Below are 22,987 nucleotides of genomic sequence, written 5' to 3' on the forward strand. Positions count from 1 at the left end.
CAGAAGTACACGGGAGGGCTACTTAAAAAGTCTTTACTTACTTTGACGAAATTAAATACAATGCTCTCTACCTACCTAAGTTAAGCAGCCGCTACTGACAAGGGAACCTCCCCATCGCACTCCCCTCAGATTTAGTTATAAGTTGGCACAGGGATAGGCCTTGAAAAACTGAACACAGATCAATCGAGAAAACAGGAAGTTGTGTGGAACTATGAAAAAATAAGCAAAATATACAAACTGAGTAGTCCATGTGCAAGATAGGCAACATAAAGAACAATAGTAGCTGATGAACACCGTGGGCTCGTGGTTAGAGTCAGCAACTGCGGAGTGAAAGGTCCTTGGTTCGAGTCCTCCCTCGAGTGAAAATTTTACCTTCTTTATTTTCGCAAAGTTACGATCTGTGCGTTCATTCATTGACGTCGCTGTTCACTGTAATAAGTTTAGTGTCTGTGTTTTGCGACCGCACCGCAAAACCGTGCGATTAGTAGACGAAAGGACGTACCTCTCCAATAGGAACCGAGAACATTTGATCGCAAGGTCATAGGTCAACCGATTCCTCCACAGGAAAACACGTCTGATATATTCTTTACGACACTGGTGACGGCATGTGCGTCACATGACAGGAATGTGTTGTCGACCCACCTAACTTGCACACTTGGCGAATGGGTAAAAAGATTCTTCTACCTTGCCCGATTTAGGTTTTCTTGTGGATGTGATAATCACTCCAAAAAAGTGATGAAAACATAAGAGTTTGTCACATAAACTGCATCAAATGAATGCAACAGTTTCAGAGTCGCACAGTTTTCCCTGTGCTCTGTCAAAACATATGTTTTTTAAGTTTTCAAATGTTTCCGTGCGTAGACCGTCAAATTCTGTATATGTCCAAGCAAATCTGAACATGTCCTGGAATTTTGGAGAGCGAAGTTGATTATGTGTGAGTGCCTGAACTTCGATAATTATCTGAAAATAAAAAATTAAAACTTTCACCCGAGAGAAGTTTTGAACCAATGACCTCTAATTTCGCAGCTGCTCACGCTAACCACGGGACCACGGCGCTCGTCAGCTCACACTCTCCTTTATGTTGCCTATCTTGCGCATGGACTACTCAGTTTGTATATGTTGCTTATTTTTTTCCTAGTTCCACACAACTTCTTCCTGTTTTCTCGATTGATCTGTGTTCAGTTTTTCAAGGCCTATCCCTGTGCCAACTTATAACTAAATCTGAGGGGGTGCGATGGGGAGGTTCCCTTGTGAGTACGAAACAGAAACAAACTTGACCTTGAAGCATGACCGAGTGAGGTGGCGCAGTGGTTAGCATACCGGACTCGCATTCGGGAGGACGACGGTTCAATCCAGGCCTCCGCCAATCCTGATCTGGGTTTCCCGTGATTTCCGTAAATCGCTCCAGGCAAATGTCGATATGGTTCCTTTGAAAGGGCACGACCGACTTCCTTCCCTAATCCGATGAGACCGACGACCTCGCAGTTTGGTCTCTGCCCGAAACAGCCCAACCCCCCAACCCTTGGGTCATGTCTGTCGAGTGCTGAAACGGGGCATGTGAGCTGGCTTGCCCATGATAAGATAAGAATTTTTGAACTGTATCCTGTTTATGCAGTAAACGTAGGTGAGTCCGCGTGATAATTTTTATGTGAAACAAGTATAAAAGACTACAGTACTATGATTCGCAGTACTACTTCTGATAAATTTTAAATGTAACTCGTAGGGGGCAGCACATAAAGACACCCCTATATTTCGATTTGGTACTCAATTTTCATTGGGGTTCTATACAAGAAAAAAATCTGAAGCCGAAGATTTACTGTACAGAAGAACTAATATTCCAAGCTCAGTAACTTTGCTTAAAGAAACGGTTTAATGAAACATATATACTTAACAAAGTTTTTTATTTACTTTTGGTTTAAGAGATGACCGAGTGAGGTGGCGCCGGCCGAAGTGGCCGCGCGGTTCTGGCGCTGCAGTCTGGAACCGCGAGACCGCTACGGTCGCAGGTTCGAATCCTGCCTCGGGCATGGATGTGTGTGATGTCCTTAGGTTAGTTAGGTTTAACTAGTTCTAAGTTCTAGGGGACTAATGACCTCAGCAGTTGAGTCCCATAGTGCTCAGAGCCATTTGAGCCATTTTGGTTTAAGATCCACTGTTAGCAATTCAGTGACCTGTAAGCAGTTTCCCGTCCCTAATTTAAAGCCACTGACTCCAGGGAAGGGAAAGGGCCAGTGCCAACACAACATCCATGCCTCACCGGGATTCAAACCCGGACCCACATCAGACAAATGATCGCAGTCCAAACGTTTAGACCACTGCGCCATCAGGGTGGCTTAATACAATTTGTACAAGTCTCAATAGAAAATGCAAACAAGGAGTCATTTATTTACGCAACCACAAGAAAGCCGATGCCGGAAAAGGAGTGACTTATTCCTCATTCTAAAAATACCTCAATTAAAACTGAAACGAAATAATACCACTGATATCCAGATGATCCAGTTTGGTGCTCCGGCGTATCTCCCATCAGCACAGCATAATTTCTAAATTCAAGGAAAAATTCATTCGCACCAGAAAATCGTTCCATTCCTTTACTAGTACATTTTCTTGGAATTACATAAAATAATTAGTTGATGACAAATTTGGTTACATTGGTATATTAACGTTTAAAACGTTGAGCACATTCTTCCTATTTCAGCTGTTTTGGAAACTTTAAGAAACTGAGGACAAAGAATGAGAAATTGAGGACTTTGGTCAGTTTAGAGGAATTGAGAACAAAGCACGAAAATTGAGGACTATGCTCAAAAAACGAAGACGTCTGGTCGCCATAGTGTAACGATATCGGGGAGATCAACCACAGTAAAAAAGAGGGGACGTCATTTTCCTGTTCTCGTCTAGAGCGGCGAACACCTAGCAACGGCCCTTTCACTTCCTACAGCCAGAGAATTATGCAGTAGTTTGTCACTATTGTACATGGTAATGATACCAATTTAAATTTCAGCTGTCTCCTGCTAAAATAATGCGACCTACTGAAACTCTTATTGTATCACACTACGTTACAGTGACGTAACAGCAGGTCTGTGGGGCAGCTCGGTCTGTATCCCGGCCCAATCCGGAGCGGAACTCGCTAGCTCGCTTCCGTTTACTGTCTACGCAGAACTGAATTACGACTGTGAATGCGGCGTAATCTAGTTAAGGCGTAATTTCCCCCTTTCATCGGCGGCCGGCGCGCCTCGTTAGTTCGGGCCTTTCCTCTGAACGCCGCGCGCCGACCGTCGCTGTTATCCCGCTTGCTGCCGGCGCCACAATGAGAGCTGCCGCCCACGCCGCTCGCGCATCGTGACGCCATACGCCCTGAGCCAGCGCCGCGTCGCCGTGGCAACCGCACGCAGCTCTGACGCAAGCATGACGTCAGGAGACACCTCAACTCACCGGCTACACCTGCTGGTGCTCCCATCTAGCGGCGTCAGGCACAACCGCCGGCGGCGTGTCCTGTGCTTACTATCAACGAAAACAAGAGGCGGTACCAAGTCGGCGAGCGAGTTTGCTTCTGAGTTCCCGTTCAGTGACTTGTTTTGCTAACTTGATAAGTGCGTTTCCCTCCTAGTTTGCATTTGGAGCTTAAACTTCTCTCGTAATTACATAGCGGTTGCCGAACATTATCTGATGGACGACGGGAACTATTAGTTCAAGGGAATCGTACCAGATGGTACAAGTTCCGATAGAAGGGTGAGGAAACGTCATTTGGCGGTAGGCCTAAGTTGATGATATATTTCATTTTGCCTCTCGATAATTTAGGAGTGGCTCAAATAATTCGCGACACTGATCGTAGGTAGCACAGAATGTGTGCTTTGTGTTGCTCACACGGAACTACCATTTTATGATTGTTAGTCGAAAGGACAGCACGCGGTATTGCAGCAGTAATTTCACTATGTTTGTGAGTAAATTTATGCTTTATTTCCTAAGTATATATGTAAAGAACATCGATCAAGTGTATTCCGTTCTAAAAGTCTTACAGAAACTTAAGTAAAGCATATTTTTTTTGCCTACGTTATAGTTACTCTTTGTATCGTCTTAGCAGTTTCATGAGGAAATAATGTATCTCAGACATGTTTATAAAATGATTGTACAGGCATAAATTAAAAAACAATTATGTTGAAATTGTTATCTATACTCTCCAATGCTTTTATTTGTTAGGACATGCATAGAAATAAACTTTTCAGTGAAAATATTTTCACACAGCCTATCACCAAATGAGATGGAACAGTAGATCTCTGTAAACCGACACTTCGCCTGTCTGACACTTCCAGACACAACGAACCAAGATCACGCGACGTGGACGTGTGGGGCCACTTCAAGTGAACAGTTTGGTAACAACACATAGTCAGCCACCAGTTGATTATTGCGTACATTGTACAAGTGAATTAGCATCATTTTTAACTTGACAGTGATCATGTTAGTGAGTGTCTCGTATCTTTCCTACAATAAATTGTCTGATGAGTGATAAGAAGATTATCCAAGAGGTGATAGTAACATATGACAATGAAGAATAATCAGAACCTTTTCCAGTACAGACCGTATGACCTAACAATGCTGTGAATGCATTTAACACATGTGTCACGTGGACTGAGGAAAACGATGTAGAAGCAACTGATGTTTCAGTTTTAAGGAGGCTGCAAGATAAATCTTTCAAAAGCTCTTCGATCTCGAAAACACTAACAAGCATTAACGATGAAGATTAAAAAATTAAACTTTTTGTTTTCAAATAAATATGTTTGTTGCTACAAATAAGTAAACAAAATATTGTTAATATATGATCTGTGTTTTACATAGTATTTTTGTTTTGTTTTGTTAGTCAATTAAATGTTTTAATATAAAAAACAGTATTTTTCATTGACTAATTTATTTTATCTCTTACTTTAAGGTAAAACAGTGAACAGTAATCGTGAAAATATGGTATCACAGGAAAGAAGTAGTATCTATCGTTTCTATAGCCATAATGCAATGCTAGAGGCAGTAAAATCATATTTACAAGACTACCAAATAGAATGGGGTGCCTTACAACTCATTAAAAAGGTTCCTGACAGAAAATCAAGATGTCAGTGGTTATGTCAGTGTGAAGGAATTTGCTCGCCAATTCGCCTTAGAGCCAGAATTAGAACAGGAATTATTGAAGTACATAATTACAATGAAAGATATGGGATAATTGCAAGATGGAAGATCATTTGTGGAATGGTGATGAAATTTGGTTGATGTTTGCTGACAAACCCAATAAGGTTGTAACTGAGATTGGAAAGAAGTTCGTATATAGATGTATGTATGCAGAACAGGGAGAAATTATGACATTGGCAGACTGTGTTTGTGCTAATCACAGTTGGATACCCCCATTTATAATTTTTAAAGGTTGGCAGCAGAATGAAGATTACATGAGGGACAGTGTGCTGAAAACATCAGTTCGTCTATCTGAAAAGGGGTGGATTACTATAGAACTGTTTTAGCAGTATTTAATTTTTTTCTTGAATCTAAGAGAACAAGACCTGTGCTATTGCAGATGGATTCGCATGGAGCATATATTTCTCCAAAAGTACTTGAGCTTGTTAGTCAAAATGATATGTATTTACTTTCATTTTCTTTTCACACTATGCATATGCTCACAGCCTCTGGATGTCTGCATTTACAAGCACCTAAGAGTGCTTGGAGAGATGAACTACATGATAATATGGCAGAAACCTCAACAGAGAAACCAAATAAAAGAAACTTCCACATCATCTTCAAGATGCCTTTTGTAAGAACTTTGTCTGAGAAAAACATAAAAAATGCTCACAAGTCTTGTCCCAATGAGCGCCCTGATCCGCAGGTATGCATAGCAGTTTCTGATGTAAAGAGATAATCATTGTCTCCTAAGAACACCAGCAGGAAATATACAAAGGAAGATCTCACTTAAATATCCTCAACTCCACCAAAACGGAATCTAATGCTATGAAATTTCTATTATTATTTCTTATACATATAAACCTAAGTTGTATAATCATTTTCTGCAGGAATATATACCTAATCAGTTGATTATTTATGGAATTACCGGCTTTATCACCAAATTATGTAACTTTACCCTAATAGCCAAGTCAAATGGTCCATTACATTAAAATGACTTGGAGAACATGAAGGAACAACAAGGAAAATTATAGGCAAAACTATGTATTACGCCCATATACTAATAGAATAATGCCTGTTTTCCAGACAGTTGCAAAAATATGTACTGAGATTTATATCACAGAAAAGTTTCCCTCTTGGAAATCAGTATTCTCATACTCTGTTTTATCGTTTTAAATCATTAATAATACCTCTCTTGGAAAAGTTCGGATGTGCAGAGTGGCCACACGCTCAGGGGCACCATGCCACGGACTGCGCGGCCCTCCCACCGGAAGTTCGAGTCCTCCCTTGGGTATGGGTGTGTGTGTTGTTCTTGGCATAAGTTAGTTTAAGTAGTGTGTAAGGCTAGGACCGATGGCCTCTGCAGTGTGGTCCCTCAGAAATTCACACACATTTGAACATTTGGAAAAATTCCTGGACAATTGAAAATTGCACTTGCCAAGTAATGATCCAAGCTCCTATGAAAGCAGTCCCCTTGGCTATTCACACACAGTTGCCAACGTTTCCGGAGGTCTTGGAAGCAAGCAGGGAAGTTTTTAACTTTGATGCTTGTAAGCTTATTTATCACAGCCTGTTGTATGTCTACGATATTTTGATCAAGCTTTCTTAGGATGTGGTATGGTAACAACAGAATATCTGGCCAGATGCTCAGTAACAGATGAAGCAGTATGGGGTCTTGATTTGTCATGCAGTAAGAACCAGTCCTGGGGATGCCACAAATCAGGGCAGCGACGTCGAATTGCTTGTCGTAAACGTTCCAAGACTTTGATGTGAAGAGTTTGGTTCACTTTTTGTCCTGGAGAAACATACTCACAGTAAACTAATACTTTTCTATCAAAGAAGGTGATCAATATTGTGTTTGTTCGTGAAGGTTGTCGTTCGAATTTTTTTGACGATGATGATCCAGGACTCCTCCATTTAGTACTTTGACTCTTCGTCTCAGGATCATACTCATAGCAGTAACCTTCTTCTGCAGCAATTATCTTCAGTATTCAGCAGAAATTTTTCGGCTTTCCTCTTTCTGTTTGTCTTTTAGTGTGTGAGGGAAGAGTTTCCGTTTCCCCAAATCTTCCAAAAAATCTTATGGCACACATCATGATTCAAATTAAGTTGTTCTGATATTGCACACACAGCTGGCTGATAGTCTTCTTGAAATAACTGCTTTACACGCTCCACGTTTGCATCGGTATGTGCTGCAGATGGGCGACTAGCTTTGGAATCGTCTTGCCTTGAATCTCTACCTTCACGAAACCTTTTGTGCCACTCGAAAACACTTCTTGGAAGTAGTTTGACTGTAGGTACTGACCTAATTATTTTCCACATTTGACTAGGGCTTTCCCGATTTTAATGCAGACCTTAATGCTCACTGCTCTCCATCAGCATCCATTCTGTCACTGTAACTAATGCACCAGGAACCCAAACAGTTTGTTGCTGAAGCACAGACCTGTCACCCAGTGAGTTTGTACAGAAAGATGGTCAAGGTCTTTTCAAGGACCCACACATACCAGATAATATAGAAATAAAATTTACATCTATTTGTTGTTGTTGTTGTGGTCTTCAGTCCTGAGACTGGTTTGATGCAGCTCTCCATGCTACTCTATCCTGTGCAAGCTTCTTCATCTCCCAGTACCTACTGCAACCTACATCCTTCTGAATCTGCTTAGTGTATTGATCTCTTGATCTCCCTCTACGATTTTTACCCTCCACGCTGCCCTCCAATGCTAAATTTGTGATCCCTTGATGCCTCAAAACATGTCCTACCAACCGATCCCTTCTTCTAGTCAAGTTGTGCCACAAACTTCTCTTCTCCCCAATCCTATTCAATACCTCCTCATTAGTTACGTGATCTACCCACCTTATCTTCAACATTCTTCTGTAGCACCACATTTCGAAAGCTTCTATTCTCTTCTTGTCCAAACTGGTTATCGTCCATGTTTCACTTCCATACATGGCTACACTCCATACAAATACTTTCAGAAACGACTTCCTGACACTTAAATCTATACTCGATGTTAACAAATTTCTCTTCTTCAGAAACGCTTTCCTTGCCATTGCCAGTCTCCATTTTATATCCTCTCTACTTCGACCATCATCAGTTATTTTGCTCCCTAAATAGCAAAACTCCTCTACTACTTTAAGTGTCTCATTTTCTAATCTAATCCCCTCAGCATCACCCGATTTAATTTGACTACATTCCATAATCCTCGTTTTGCTTTTGTTGATGTTCATCTTATATCCTCCTTTCAAGACACTGTCCATTCCGTTCAACTGCTCTTCCAAGTCCTTTGCTGTCTCTGACAGAATTACAATGTCATCGGCGAACCTCAAAGTTTTTACTTCTTCTCCATGAATTTTAAGACCTACTCCGAATTTTTCTTTTGTTTCCTTTACTGCTTGCTCAATATACAGATTGAATAACATCGGGGAGAGGCTACAACCCTGTCTCTCTCCTTTCCCAACCACTGCTTCCCTTTCATGCCCCTCGACTCTTATAACTGCCATCTGGTTTCTGTACAAATTGTAAATAGCCTTTCGCTCTTTGTATTTTACCCCTGCCACTTTCAGAAATTGAAAGAGAGTATTCCAGTTAACGTTGTCAAAAGCTTTCTCTAAGTCTACAAATACTATAAACGTAGGTTTGCCTTTTCTCAATCTTTCTTCTAAGATAAGTCGTAAGGTTAGTATTGCCTCACGTGTTCCAACATTTCTACGGAATTTAGCACTGCAAATTCAGATATAAAGAAAAACCTGTCCTGAAACTTATCTGACAAAGGAAGTATTTTATTAGTAATATTAACAGTATTCTACATTTGGAAAAATTCTATTAGAAAAAAGGTGCAAAACTTTTCAGTCAGGTCTTCTTAAGATCTCGAAGTGATTTCAGTAGTGGCTGATTTTAAATTGTTTGTTTGTCCTTCACATTATGTTTATTGGTATAGCTGCTTTCCAAAGGTCACTGCACAATGCAGGCAACGTAAGGTTTCCAAACCGGAAACTGAATTCGTCTACACCAATCATTTTTCATGCATGTCTGCAGGCAGTTAGGTCATAGCATCACTGCAGATAGGGTATGTCAAAAAATGTCGTTAGTTTATAAACTTCATACTAGATATGCCATCCATCCCGACACTTCAGACTGATGTTTCATGTTCTCCATACAACGAAAGATCGGTATCATCACTCACATAGGGTTCAAGATAGCACATTCTCTGATTTTCACTTTCACAAAGGAAGTCAATGTGAAAGAATGTATTTTCATTTACACAGTACGATTTATCACTATCAGCTTTTTATATAATGTCCTTGATAGTGCATATATTTTATCTCTTCATCTCTAATATCGGTACTATTGTTATATCGAAGTAGACTTATATGCTCACTCCACTTGTCCTCTACTCCCGTCAGGATCGGCATCTGAGGGCGAAATAAGGTCGCATTCAGTTTCACACAGCTGAGATGCTAGGTCGATTCTCATCTATGAGCTCAATTAGTCTTACAGGCGGGTGTTGCCGCCAATTTTGCTGCATCTCGTTGTTTGATGGCAGAGTGTTTTGTTACTGGTTTGTGTTACCAGTTGGTTGAATCGCATTTTCAGTGTTTGAATGCCAGGTAAGCCGCTGACTATTATTCGAATGACGTAGCAAGTTTTTATGTTTTGTAAATACTGAGGATTGTACCTCACATCATTTTGCAAATGCGAGTTTAGGCCACATTTGCCCGATTATTGGCGCATTTTGATGCAGCAGCGCCACGCTTTTAGTTCTTCTGTTACCATTGCTATTATAGTTACCATACTTATTGTTGGTGTTCATAACACACACACTATTATTTTATGCCAACTGTATATCGTGGCAGTTTTAGGTTGGAATATTTTAAAATATGGTTGCGTAAGAGAACGGTAAGGTTGGGCCTGAACTACAACTTCCAACCACGGAAATTGTGCTGTAAGTACTACCGAATGCTCTGCGTACTCCAATTTTTTTCCATTGTGGATTACTTTTTTTTATTAGGGTCTATTATTATTTTGAAATGAGAGAAGAGAGTATTCCTGGTACATAGAGGGATTCGAATGCGACTATTACCACAACAGAAGGAATTAGTGATCCCTATGACCATTATGTCAGTTCCGCTTTCGTGGAAACACAGAATGTGGATGTAGGATGGCAGCCATTCGAGAGGAAAGCGGGACTTATTCCCCAACATCGCTCTTCTCCCCTCGAGCAGCACAATTTCTCGTTTGTTTATGGTAGCGGCTGACTGCCGTGATATACTGTCCGCATAATACTACTGTTCCCATTGTTTTGACTTAGTCTGTCTTCGTATTTAAGAAATGAATAAAATGACGGGTTGACATGAAAAGATCCACGCCAGTGTCGGTTACATGTATCAGCTATTCCTTAATATGAAAACGGAGTTCGGATTTTAGCGGCCATCACCTCTTGTTGTGACACAGGGTTACCCCAGTAACGAGTCTTCTTTATATACCCTGGTGGATGAAAATTAAGAGATGGGTAACATTTACCCTAATAAAATTGGAAATACTGCAGAGAAATAAATGAAAATATGTATGGGGAGTAGACAACATTCCATTAGAAATACTGATGGCCTTGGGAGAGCCAGTCATGACAAAACTCTACCATTTGGTGAGCAAGATGTATGAGACAGGCGAAATACCCTCAGACTTCAAGAAGAATATAATAATTCCAATCCCAAAGAAAGCAGGTGTTGACAGAAGTGAAAATTACCGAACTATCAGTTTAATAAGTCACAGCTGCAAAGTACTAACGCGAATTCTTTACAGACGAATGGAAAAACTGGTAGAAGCGGACCTTGGGGAAGATCAATTTGGATTCCGTAGAAATGTTGGAACACGTGAGGCAATTCTAACCTTACGACTTATCTTAGAAGAAAGATTAAGAAAAGCAAACCTACGTTTCTAGCATTTGTAGACTTAGAGAAAGCTTTTGACAATGTTAACTGGAATACTCTCTTTCAAATTCTGAAGGTGGCAGGGGTAAAATACAGGGAGCGAAAGGCTATTTACAATTTGTACAGAAACCATATGGCAGTTATAAGAGTCGAGGGGCATGAAAGGGAAGTAGTGGTTGGGAAAGAAGTGAGACAGGGTTGTAGCCTCTCCCCGATGTTATTCAATCTGTATATTGAGCAAGCAGTAAAGGAAACAAAAGAAAAATTCGGAGTAGGTATTAAAATTCATGGAGAAGAAGTAAAAACTTTGAGGTTCGCCGATGACATTGTAATTCTGTCAGAGACAGCAAAGGACTTGGAAGAGCAGTTGAACGGAATGGACAGTGTCTTGAAAGGAGGAAATAAGATTAACATCAACAAAAGCAAAACGAGGATAATGTAATGTAGTCAAATTAAATCGTGTGATGCTGAGGGTATTAGATTAGGAAATGAGGCACTTAAAGTAGTAAAGGAGTTTTGCTATTTAGGGAGTAAAATAACTGATGATGGTCGAATTAGAGAGGATATAAAATGTAGACTGGCAATGGCAAGGAAATCGTTTCTGAAGAAGAGAAATTTGTTAACATCGAGTATAGATTTAAGTGTCAGGAAGTCATTTCTGAAAGTATTTGTATGGAGTGTAGCCATATATGGAAGTGAAACATGGACGATAACTAGTTTGGACAAGAAGAGAATAGAAGCTTTCGAAATGTGGTGCTACAGAAGAATGCTGAAGGTAAGATGGGTAGATCACGTAACTAATGAGGAGGTATTGAATAGGATTGGGGAGAAGAGAAGTTTGTGGCACAACTTGACTAGAAGAAGGGATCGGTTGGTGGGACATGTTTTGAGGCATCAAGGGATCACAAATTTAGCATTGGAGGGCAGCGTGGAGGGTAAAAATCGTAGAGGGAGACCAAGAGATGAATACACTAAGCAGATTCAGAAGGATGTAGGTTGCGGTAGGTACTGGGAGATGAAGGAGCTTGCACAGGATAGAGTAGCATGGAGAGCTGCATCAAACCAGTCCCAGGACTGAAGACCACAACAACAACATAGTTTACTATATGAAAGTCATTTGTACAAGACAACAATTCAAATGCCATTGATTAGCATTAGTAACGCCCAAGAGTCCAACGTGGTGGAAATCACAGGTTGCAAACTGCCTGTGAAAATGTGGGTATTATGGTGTGTGGAAACCTCGGACAGACACACAGCATGCACAATGAGTGGCTATATTGTTAGCAAGCGAATTCAGGAGTGCCTGTGGACGTCACAGCCACTCCTCCTCCAGAGCGGTTTCCAATTCCTGAGTGATTCAGGGTGGACGGGGTTCTGGGATCAGCAGCCTGGTCCTCTGAGCATTCACAGAACCTGTGCCACACACATGGGTGGTGTGTGGGTTATCGCGCATGATCCCTACCCAAATCAGCACATTTCCACCCACCACCACATGTGTCCCTCAGCCTCATGCTGCAGGGGTGGCAGCGCGTTCCACGTTTCTTCCATATGAAGACTTGCTGCGGATCATGTTGTAGACTGAACCTGGACTCATCTGTGAAGAGAATGTTAGCCCACTGAATCTGTGTCCACTGTCTGTGCTGTATGCACCATTATAAACGCTCTCTTTTGTAAGTGGGTGTGAGAAGGATACACACGGCTGGCTTTCTGGTATACAGCCCTGTCTCATGGAGCCTTCTGGTAACTGTCTTCCTGGAAACTGCCGTTCCTGTGACAGCAGTGAGGTCACGAGAGAGTTGTGTGGCAATGTGTGTTCTGGCGCTTGGCTGGAACCACCAAATACCACTCCTCATTGGAAATCGTGCCTCTGGGGCGGCCTCGTCCAGGTCTTATGGCCGCTGTCCCACTGATTTTAAACTGCTTCCACAAATTCAAGATTACACTTGGTGTTACATCCAGTTCTCTTGCAACATGAGCTTGCGACTGCCCTGCCTCAACCCTACAGACGATTCTCCATCTCATACCGCCATCTAAGCAGTGAAGTGTACTCATTTCACCTAAACAAACAGAAAAAACAACATTATTCACGGAAGGCAACAACAGCCACTACTGTACTGCGGAGCGGACATATCGGCCCGTTTCACTCTGGGAGACTGGTGACGGTCGCCAGTGATGGTCACCAGTGACTATGGTGAACACTTTCGGATCACTGGTGTCCGACACCGCAGGTATTGTCAACTGATTAGTTAGTGAAATTTCGCTAGCCTTTTATGGTCCGAAAAATAAGGTGTTAAATTTGAAAAAAGAACAACAACTTACCAATTTTGTCCATGCTCTTCTCATTGAAATCAGGCACACACTTCGCTTTATTTTCTTGCCACGCATTCATTTTAATCACCTTGTTGCTATAGTCATCGCTTTTCACATTCCAAATAGCAGGACGGCTTCGTACTTTACTTACAAAATTTTCCATGTTAATCAGATCTAAACTCGTTGGTACAGTGTGTACAATATAATGTATAATGAATATTTCGCATCACTGTCTCAGAAATGACTGCTTGTCAGTTGACAAATCTGCAGCACTCTGTCTGTTCAAAAATGGTTCACATGGCTGTAAGCACTGTGGGACTTAACATCTGAGGTCATCAGTCCCCTAGACTTAGAACTACTTAAACCTAACTAACCTAAGGACATCACACACATCCATGCCCGAGGCAGGATTGGACCTGCGATTGTAGGAGCAGCGCTGTTCCAGACTGAAGTGCCTGCAACCGCTCGGCCACAGTGGCCGGCCACTGTATCTGTGATCAGTGTTCCAGTGTGAATACTCCAATTCAAACTAATGCATGTCCGGCAGTGACTGCTGTAAATACAGTGATCTTGTCTGTCACATGTGGCGAGGGTGAGTCACTACTGGGTCACAGTGGCTCGGTGAGGTAGTGTAGTGTCCCAGTGTGAATACTCCAGTTCATACGAATCTATCTCTGTAGATGACAGTCGCTGGTGGCCGTCACCAGTGTCCCAGTGTGAAACGGGCCCGCTGGTTGGGGCCCCCACACGAATACGTAAACTTATCTCAGTAATGCCAGCGCGACACTGTTTTTATGTGGCACCCCACGGTCTCGGCTTTGTGTGGCTTTTTCGGAGAAGTATGGGAAACTGATACTCATATATATTAATTTTGTCCACCACTATATTTTTCAAGAATTTTCTGTGGGTGCCATGCTTACTGTTATAAGGTTCAGGATTATATACTTCTCTCCGAAAGTGGGAAAGGACGTTGATGAAAGGAGGAAATATGAAAATGCAGTAAATGAAGCAGGCGAAAAGGAATACAAGGGTCTCAAAAATGAGATCGACAGGAAGTGCAAAATGGCTAAGCGGGAATGGCTAGAGGACAAATGTAAGGATGTAGAAGCATATGTCACTAGGGGTAAGATACATGCCGCCTACAGGAAAATTAAAGAGAACTTTGGAGAAAAGAGAACCACCTGTATGAATATCAAGAGCTCAGATAGAAAACCTGTCCTAAGCAGAGAAAGGAAAGCAGAAAGAAGGAAGTAGTACATAGAGGTTCCGTACAAGGTTCATGTACTTGAGGGCAGTATTATGGAAATGGAAGAGGACGTAGATGAAGATGAGATGGGAGATATGATACTGCGTGAAGAATATGCCAGAGGACTGAAAGACGTAAGTCGAAACAAGGCCCCGGGAGCACACAACATTCCGTTAGAACTACTGATAGCCTTGGGAGAGCCAGCCATGACAAAACTCTACCATCTGGTGAGCAAGATGTATAAGACATGCGAAATGTCCTCAGACTTCAAGAAGAATATAATAATTCCAATCCCAAAGAAAGCAGATGTCGACAGGTGTGAAAATTAACGAACTATCAGTTTAATAAGTCACGGTTGCAAATTACTAACACGAATTCTATACAGAAAAGCTGGTAGAAGCTGACTTCAGGGAAAATCAGTTTGGATTCCGTAGAAAAGTAGGAACATGCGAAGCAATACTCACCCTACGACTTATTTTAGAAGAAAGGTTAAAGACAGGCAAATCTACGTCTCTAGCATTTGTAGACTTAGAGAAAGCTTTTGATAGCGTTGACTGGAACACTCTCTTTCAAATTCTCAAGGTGGCAGGGATCTAATACAGGGAGTGAAAGGCTATTTACAAATTTGTACAGAAACCTGATGGCAGTTATAAGAGTCGAGGGGCACGAAAAGGAAGCAGTTGTTGAGAAGGGAGTGAGACAGAGCTGTAGCCTATCCCCAATGTTATTCCATCTGCATATCAAGCAAGCAGTAAAGAAAACAAAAGAAAAATTTGGAGCAGGAATTAAAATCCAGGGAGAAGAAATAAAAACCTTGAGGTTTGCCGATGACATTGTAGTTCTGTCAGAGACAGCAAAGGACTTGGAAGAACAGTTGAACGGAATGGACAGTGTCTTGAAAGGAGAATGTAATATGAACATCAACAAAATAATGATACTGGAAAGTAGTCGAGTTCAATCAGGTGATACTGAGGGAATTAAATTATGAAGTGAGACACTTAAAGTAATAGATGAGTTTTGTTATTTGGGCAGCAAAATAACTGATGGTGGTAGGAGTAGAGAGGATATAAAATGTAGACTGGCGACAGCAAGGAAAGCGTTTCTTAAAAAGAGAAATTTGATAACATCGAGTACAGATTTAAGTTTCAGGAAGTCTTTTCTGAAAGTATTTGTATGGAGTGTAGCATTGTATGGAAGTGTAACATGGACGATAAAAGTGTAGACAAGAAGGGAATAGACGCTTTCGAAATGTGGTGCTACAGAAGAATGCTGCAGATTTGATGGATAGATCACGTAAGTAATGAGGAGGTATTGAATAGGATTGGAGAGAAGAGAAATTGGTGGCACGACTAGAAGAAGGGATCGATTGGTAGGACACGTCCTGAGTCACCAAAGGATCACCAATTTAGTATTGGAGGGGAGTGTGACGGGTAAAAATCGTAGAGGGAGGCCAAAAGATTAATACACTAAGCATATTCAGTAGGATTTAGGTTGCGGTAGTTACTCGGAGGTAAAGAGGCTTGCACAGGATAGAGTACCATGGAGTGCTGCATCAAACCAGTCTTTGGACTGAAGACCATAACAATCGAAGATGCTCCTGAATTTTAGTAAACCAAAAAATGTTTAGTAAGACCGTCTCGAATTGTGCGTAAGTGTGACAGTAAACTACTCTTTCTCTGGCGCACAAGGCGCCATATCCTTGAATGTGTGTGGACACAAATTGGGTTTTCTGAACATCTGTCTACATTGTTGGCAACACACCCCGAAAACTTTTAATGAAAATAACAGGGCGTGTGTTTTTCTTACCGCGGATGACTATATGAAGTCACGAATATTTTTAAAGGCTCACCGCGATTAGTATAGAGGATAAACTATTAACCACCCTCACGTCACAAGGAGGTGAATTTTTGGTCAGCCACATTTGTTTGCATCCAAGTCTGCAATAGTGTTCGTTTCAGCAGGCCGAAAAGCGACAGGCGTTGCGTCTTTGAAAACGTCTTTTACTCCTGAAATTTCCCTTTTGATTTCATTTACTTCCACAGTCATATCACCGGGCCATTGTGGTGATTTGGTGTTATTCACTTGTTTAGAATCGGCCCGTGCTAACAAAGCCTTATTAGCCTAGCCTGCTGTATAACTACAGCTAGTTCTTTCTGCTGGCACTCTCTAAACTGAACGTCCATCTGATGTAAGCAGTGAACAAAGTCAAGAGTGATCTTTTTACTCTTTTCATCGAACTTTTCCTGCACTTGTTTTTTTAGCTCAACGGCAAGCTTCTGTTCGTATCCTGGTAGCTGCTGAACGGTTCCGTCAAAAGTTTCCTGAGATGCTTTTATTTGATCGACTTGCCTAGACAGGTTTGTCACAGCCTCCGGAAAATCTTTATAGGCTTATTAAGTTCGGAAATTTTCGTCCTCGTACTCTGAAAGTTTTGTTTTAACTGAAAATTAATTCTTGTTTCTAAACCGAGCGAGGTGGCGCAGTGGTTAGCATACTGGACTCGCATTCGGGAGGACGACGGTTCAATCCCGTCTCCGGCCATCCTGATTTAGGTTTTCCATGATTTCTCTAAATCGTTTCAGGCAAATGCCGGGATGGTTCCTTTGAAAGGGCACGGCCGATTTCCTTCCCAATCCTTCCCTAACGCGAGCTTGCGCTCCGTCTCTAATGACCTCGTTATCGACGGGACGTTAAACACTAACCACCACCATCTTGTTTCTAGTTCAAATGCTACACGTTCAAAATTCATGTTCACATGGGGATTTAACTGTGCAGTTGGTTTAGTGTGCATTTCAGACGCAATATGCCAAAATTTTTGTTCATTTGCGTCGTTTTCTTTTGAGCGGTACGCTCTAAATTCGAGCTTAACATATCTTCAAGAAATTTAAAAAGTTCGGAAAACGATCCAGTTACAGGGTTTGGTAAAAGAGCCGCTTCCGTAGATTCTGCAGGCAGATCAGTTCCGTGCTATCCCCAATGGAAACAATCTCTTCAGGCCTTCCGACTTTTTCCATTTTTAATTAATTCAAAATAATTTTTGGATAGTTTTTAAAATTGCTAAGTACCTAAGCTATTTTGCTAAAGTCAATTCCAGTTGTTATTTCACTGAAATAAGCAGCAGCTTGTGGCCTTTAGTAAAACCATCTAAGGACTCAATTGAAAGTTCTCCGCTAAAATTCGGTCATCTTGTACATTGTAATCACGACTGACAATTGCTACGTTCTACTGCGATAAATATTTTTAAATAATGTCCTGTGTGAAGGTGGGGCACGTTTCATTACACCACGTTTCGTCACATATCACTTCCTATCCACACGAAACACACTAAGATAAGTGATAGAACAGTAATTCCCTTATCTTTCGTTGTTAATGGATTATTATTTCAAAAAATTTGAAAATGTTTTTGTTATTTCAGGATGGATTTGGTTAGTTTCTGTTTTCTTTTACTTTTTGTTTTCAGGTTATTCTATCCCATACAGTTGTCCATGAAAAAAAGAACACAGATTATTAAATACACAACAATACAAAAAAATGAAAATACATACATAAATAAGGCTGAATTCAAAATGTCCTAATTAACGGTGGTCCATTTAATAAATAGCTCCACCCCTTCCTTAATTAAAGGTTATGACATAATGTACAGATCAAATTTTAAAGAAAAAAAAAGTATAATTAATCTTTGTCTTCGCTACAAGTCCAAGTGCAATGATTGTAGCGGATATTTCTCCTTTGAAAAGAAATACTTTAAATATTATCGGCGTTTTCAGCCTTCTGTTATGGAATCAGAAAACATCAGGTGGGCTCATAATCTTTATGGAATCGATCCGTTTGATAATTGTGCTACCACGTGATTATTAAGTAGTATTTCGTGTAGTTATTCGGACTTCGCCACTTACTTCTGTAGGTTCAGCCTTTAAAATGGAAGTAAATAGACCGGAGCCGAATAGCACTCAAAATTATTACAGAAACGAACCGATTCCGTTTTTAAAACGGACATATGTAACATTACGTGATTATTTCTCGCATTAATTTTTATAAAAGGAAATTCTGAATAAGTTTTTCGGCACAATTAATCTTGCTATGGATTATTATTCATTTAAGAGAACATTACATGTAACCCACGTTTAATCTCGGCAATGTCCAAAGATAAACTAAATTATGGTAGAACATATGACTGAACTTTCATGTACCAAAAAGACAAGGATATATTTTTTTATTACAAGCATGGAGGTGAAAAAAGAAGGTAGATGGCTTACGCTGTACGTTTTTTAGAAGTCAGGGTGAGTGGAGTGTGGCGCTGTCTCAAGAAGTCCATAACATTAGCGGACTACTAATTACGACTGTTTCTTTTTCATTATTTCCGTCGTGTGCGCATCATAATTGTTTTAAATACTAGGAATCACAGTGCTTATATGAGTAACATAGTGTTATGAAGGTAATTTCGAACGTTTTCCTGTTCCTCAATGCGTATTTCCTGTAGTGATATGATACATTTGGCCTCGTCAATGTAACTTGTATTTTCTTGATATATTTCGAATAACGGAGAACAGAAGGAAGTGATGTGAAACGAAACTATACTTTACAATAGTAGATATTCTTCTTCGGAACAGGAGGTGATGTCAAAGGGAAAAGTTTTCAGCTGAGTTTCAAATTTTACTTTGCTGTCTGTCAGGCATTTTATATCACTGGGTAAAAGATCAAAACTTTTGGATGCAGCGTTGTGGACCCCTTTCTATGTTACAGAAATCTTACTGTGGCGCAATAAATGTCATTTTTTTTGCTTCTACTGTAATTATGTACATCAATGTCCATGTTGAAGTGCAATGGATAATTTACAACAAACTTCATGAGGAAATAACTATACTGTGCTACTTTCACGCCGAGCAGCAGGTAGGCATGACGGGAACAATGTTCACATAAGTTTTCGACTATGACTTTCTTCAGCAGTGAAGCGAAGCACACACATATGTTCATACAATCATACACACAAAACCCACACAATCACTACCGCCGTCTCCGGCTGTTCTAGCCAGAATCTGTTTTTAAAGAGGGAGGAAATGTGAACAACGAATAATTATCGGCGAGAAGAATTTAGGGTGTGAGATGCTGCACCAGCAGTGAGCGCGGTCAAGTAGCCGTGTCTTGGGCGAGGACGAGGCCGTGGATACAGTGTGGCGCGGATACTGGAGCGTTAGCGGTTTGGAGGCTAACGGAAAAGAACAAATAATAAAAGTAAACAGCGCAGCCATAATTCGCGTATACAAAAAAAAAATACTGCTTAAACGGATCCGCTTATGAATGAAATGTGTTTCCTTTAAACTTTAGATTACGATGGGATCGATTAGTACTAGCGTAAACGACGCAAGCTGGCATTTTTGACGAAGCAACTACGTCTCCATACAATCAAGGCACCAGATGCTATCTGGGATGCTACCACATAAAGTCGACATATATTCAAAACGGTCGAAATTGGACACGGGCACGCCAGAATGACATCACGGGTGAGTACCACCACGGTGGACTGTGGAGCTATAAATGCGGGCTGTATAAGATGACGGACGTCAGCTTCGAGTTTGTGACGTAATGACAGCTCCCTTATTTTTAAACCCTCTATGATTAAGAGTTACAAAATCACTGTTCTTTGACCTCTCTGAAACTTCTATTGTCTCTCTTTCTGCATTTCGTCGTACCCTGTTATGGTATCTGGCGATTTCAACAAAAAAATTTAAAAAATTGACGTTACCGCTTGCATTTAAATCTTGTATCTTTGTCCATATTGAGGCTAACATTCGTGCGTTTTGGTCCCGCATACTGTTTCTGTTTTGTAATTTTTTTTATATGTGTGCTGGTCATGGTTAGCCCCCCCGCAAGAACGGTCAGTAACTTATATTATTCAATTCCGTGCGCAGCAGATGCTGATACTTACGGACATGTTGCCTGCTCGCTGCGCAAAATCACACGCCACTGCCGCCCCCAACTCCTCCAGCACATCCACAGTCTGCAGCGCCTGTTTCCGCCCCACCGTTCGGTGCATCTGATTCCACATTTGAGGAGTGGTTCGAGTTTCGAGCACAGCTCGACGCACAATTCACGGTGCATCATATTGAAGACAGGGACAGGGAAACTTATTTTCTTGCAACGGTCGGTGTCTCACTGTACAGGTTCGCCTGCAATCTTTTCCCCACTGCCCGCTCTGAAAGTGTTCCTTATGAAGAATTAATTGCTGCGCTAGACAAATACTTTGGCGAACAAATTAACGTGGCAGCTGCGCGGTAAAAGTTTTTTCGTTTGTGGAGGCAACCTAATCAGACTCATAGGTAGTAGACTTAACAAGGGCTTACATTCCAATGAAAATTTAAGTGTAAGTGTGGAAGTTATTACAGTGATGCTATGATCAGCGATGGTATTACTCAACCTGTGTCAGATCCACTCATACTCAAAGAGATTCTTAAGTATCCTGAAGCTACCTTGTAATAGGTTTTGGAAACAGTGGAGCATCAGGACTCCTACGGCAGTGCAGCACTTGACTTTGATTCCGCTCCTATTTGTGCAATACAGAGTAGTAGTAAATAACGTGTGTCTACAGTTCGTGCTTCGTGGCGCAGGGCAGCGACGTAAAGGGAACCACTGTGCTACGCAGCTGACTAGCGGTGTTTAATCTTGCTCTCGGTATTTCACAGCACACAAGCGCCAGGCGTCCCCTTGTTGTGACGCTATTATCATGTGGCCAGAAAGGTCACATTCAACCTGTTTGTTTGCAGAAACGCAAGCCCAGCACACACTTTACACATTCTAAAACGTCTCAATCCATTAATGCAGTTTCTTCCAAGTCCAATATTGTTTCTAATGTTATACACTGCAAGTCAAGTGCAACAGCGAAGAAGTTACACGCTTCCTCCATTCAGCGCCATGCCAATAAGTTGTTTGTCAACTTGTCTGTAGCAAAGTACACATGCGTTTGACGCTAGTGCGTTAGTGACTTTGTGTAACAGAAGGACCCACCAACTTTTATGTAAATCACAGGCAACTCTTTCTGGTTACGGTGCACATTGCATTCCTCTGTTAGGTTTTCGCAGCCTGCATGGCCCTTTTCGTAACATTATAAAAGCTGTTTCATTAGCTGTTTTTTCCTCACGTGAAAGTGAAAATATTTTTGGCGTGAAATCTTCTGATCTGTTTGATTTGCACATTCAAGACAATGTTCTCCCTGTGAACTCTTCTTTGCCTACGGACAATGTAGCTGAAGTTTTTAATGAATGTAGTGACTTTTTCAGGACGCCCTAAGCAAAGCTAATAATTTCGAGGATCGCATTACCGCGAAAGATAATGCGCAACCACGGTTTTCTCAAGCATGGTCCGTCTTTCACGCTATCAGAGATCAGGTGACACAGGAACTCTTATCATGACAATACACTAGTCTCATTTCTCCAGTAGCAGTCACTCAGCGACCATCATCTTTGGTCATAATAAAGGAACCTTCAGGCTGGTTACGCTTATGGGCAGATTTCAATGCAACAGTGAATCCACAGTGTGTGTGTCACTCTATTCCTTTGCCACGGCCTAAGGAAATTGAGGACAATCTTCGGGCAGGTCGCTTCTTTTTAGAGATTGATCTTCGCGATGCTTATTTGCAGCTTTCTTTGGATGAACAGTCGCAACAATTTCTTGAGTTTAACATCCACGTGGAGCTATTTTACTTTTTGACATTGCCTTTCGGTAGCATGTCTCTACCAGCAGTTTTTCAGCGCTCATTGTCATAATCGACTGTTCTTGTTCGAACTATTTGGGTGACATATGACATAGTCGTTTTGGGTCGCATTCCCAGTGAACATTCTTCCGATCTCACGAAACTGTTTGAGGTACTCTCAGATGCTGGGAAAGACAACTGCTCCTACTTCGAGACTGAGTTTGAATATTTAGGACAAGTGATTAAGACAGGGTATCCACCACTTCCAATCACACTTAAGTGCCATCCGGGAACTCCCAGCTCCACGAACATCAGTGAACTCCAAGCTGTGTTGGGTAAATTGTCTTATTACCTTCAGTTCATTCCAAACCTGTTCTTATATGTACGAGGGTCAGTCAAAAAGTAATGCCTCCTATTTTTTTTTCTACGTTTAATTGTCAGGAAATTTAAATGCAATTACATAGGTTGAAAACCACAACATTGAGGATCATTTTGTCATTTTTCAATGTAATCTCCGCCCATCTCTACAGTTTTGGTCCATCTTTGAACAAGGGCATGTATCCCAGCACGGTAAAAATCACAGCTCTGCTTCCTAAGCCATTGACGCACGGATGTTTTGACGGCCTCCTCATCTTCAAAATGAATCCCACGATGAGCTTCTTTTAGTG

Source organism: Schistocerca nitens, chromosome 1 (genome assembly GCF_023898315.1).
Source record: "Schistocerca nitens isolate TAMUIC-IGC-003100 chromosome 1, iqSchNite1.1, whole genome shotgun sequence".
In the NCBI taxonomy this organism is placed as follows: domain Eukaryota; kingdom Metazoa; phylum Arthropoda; class Insecta; order Orthoptera; family Acrididae; genus Schistocerca; species Schistocerca nitens.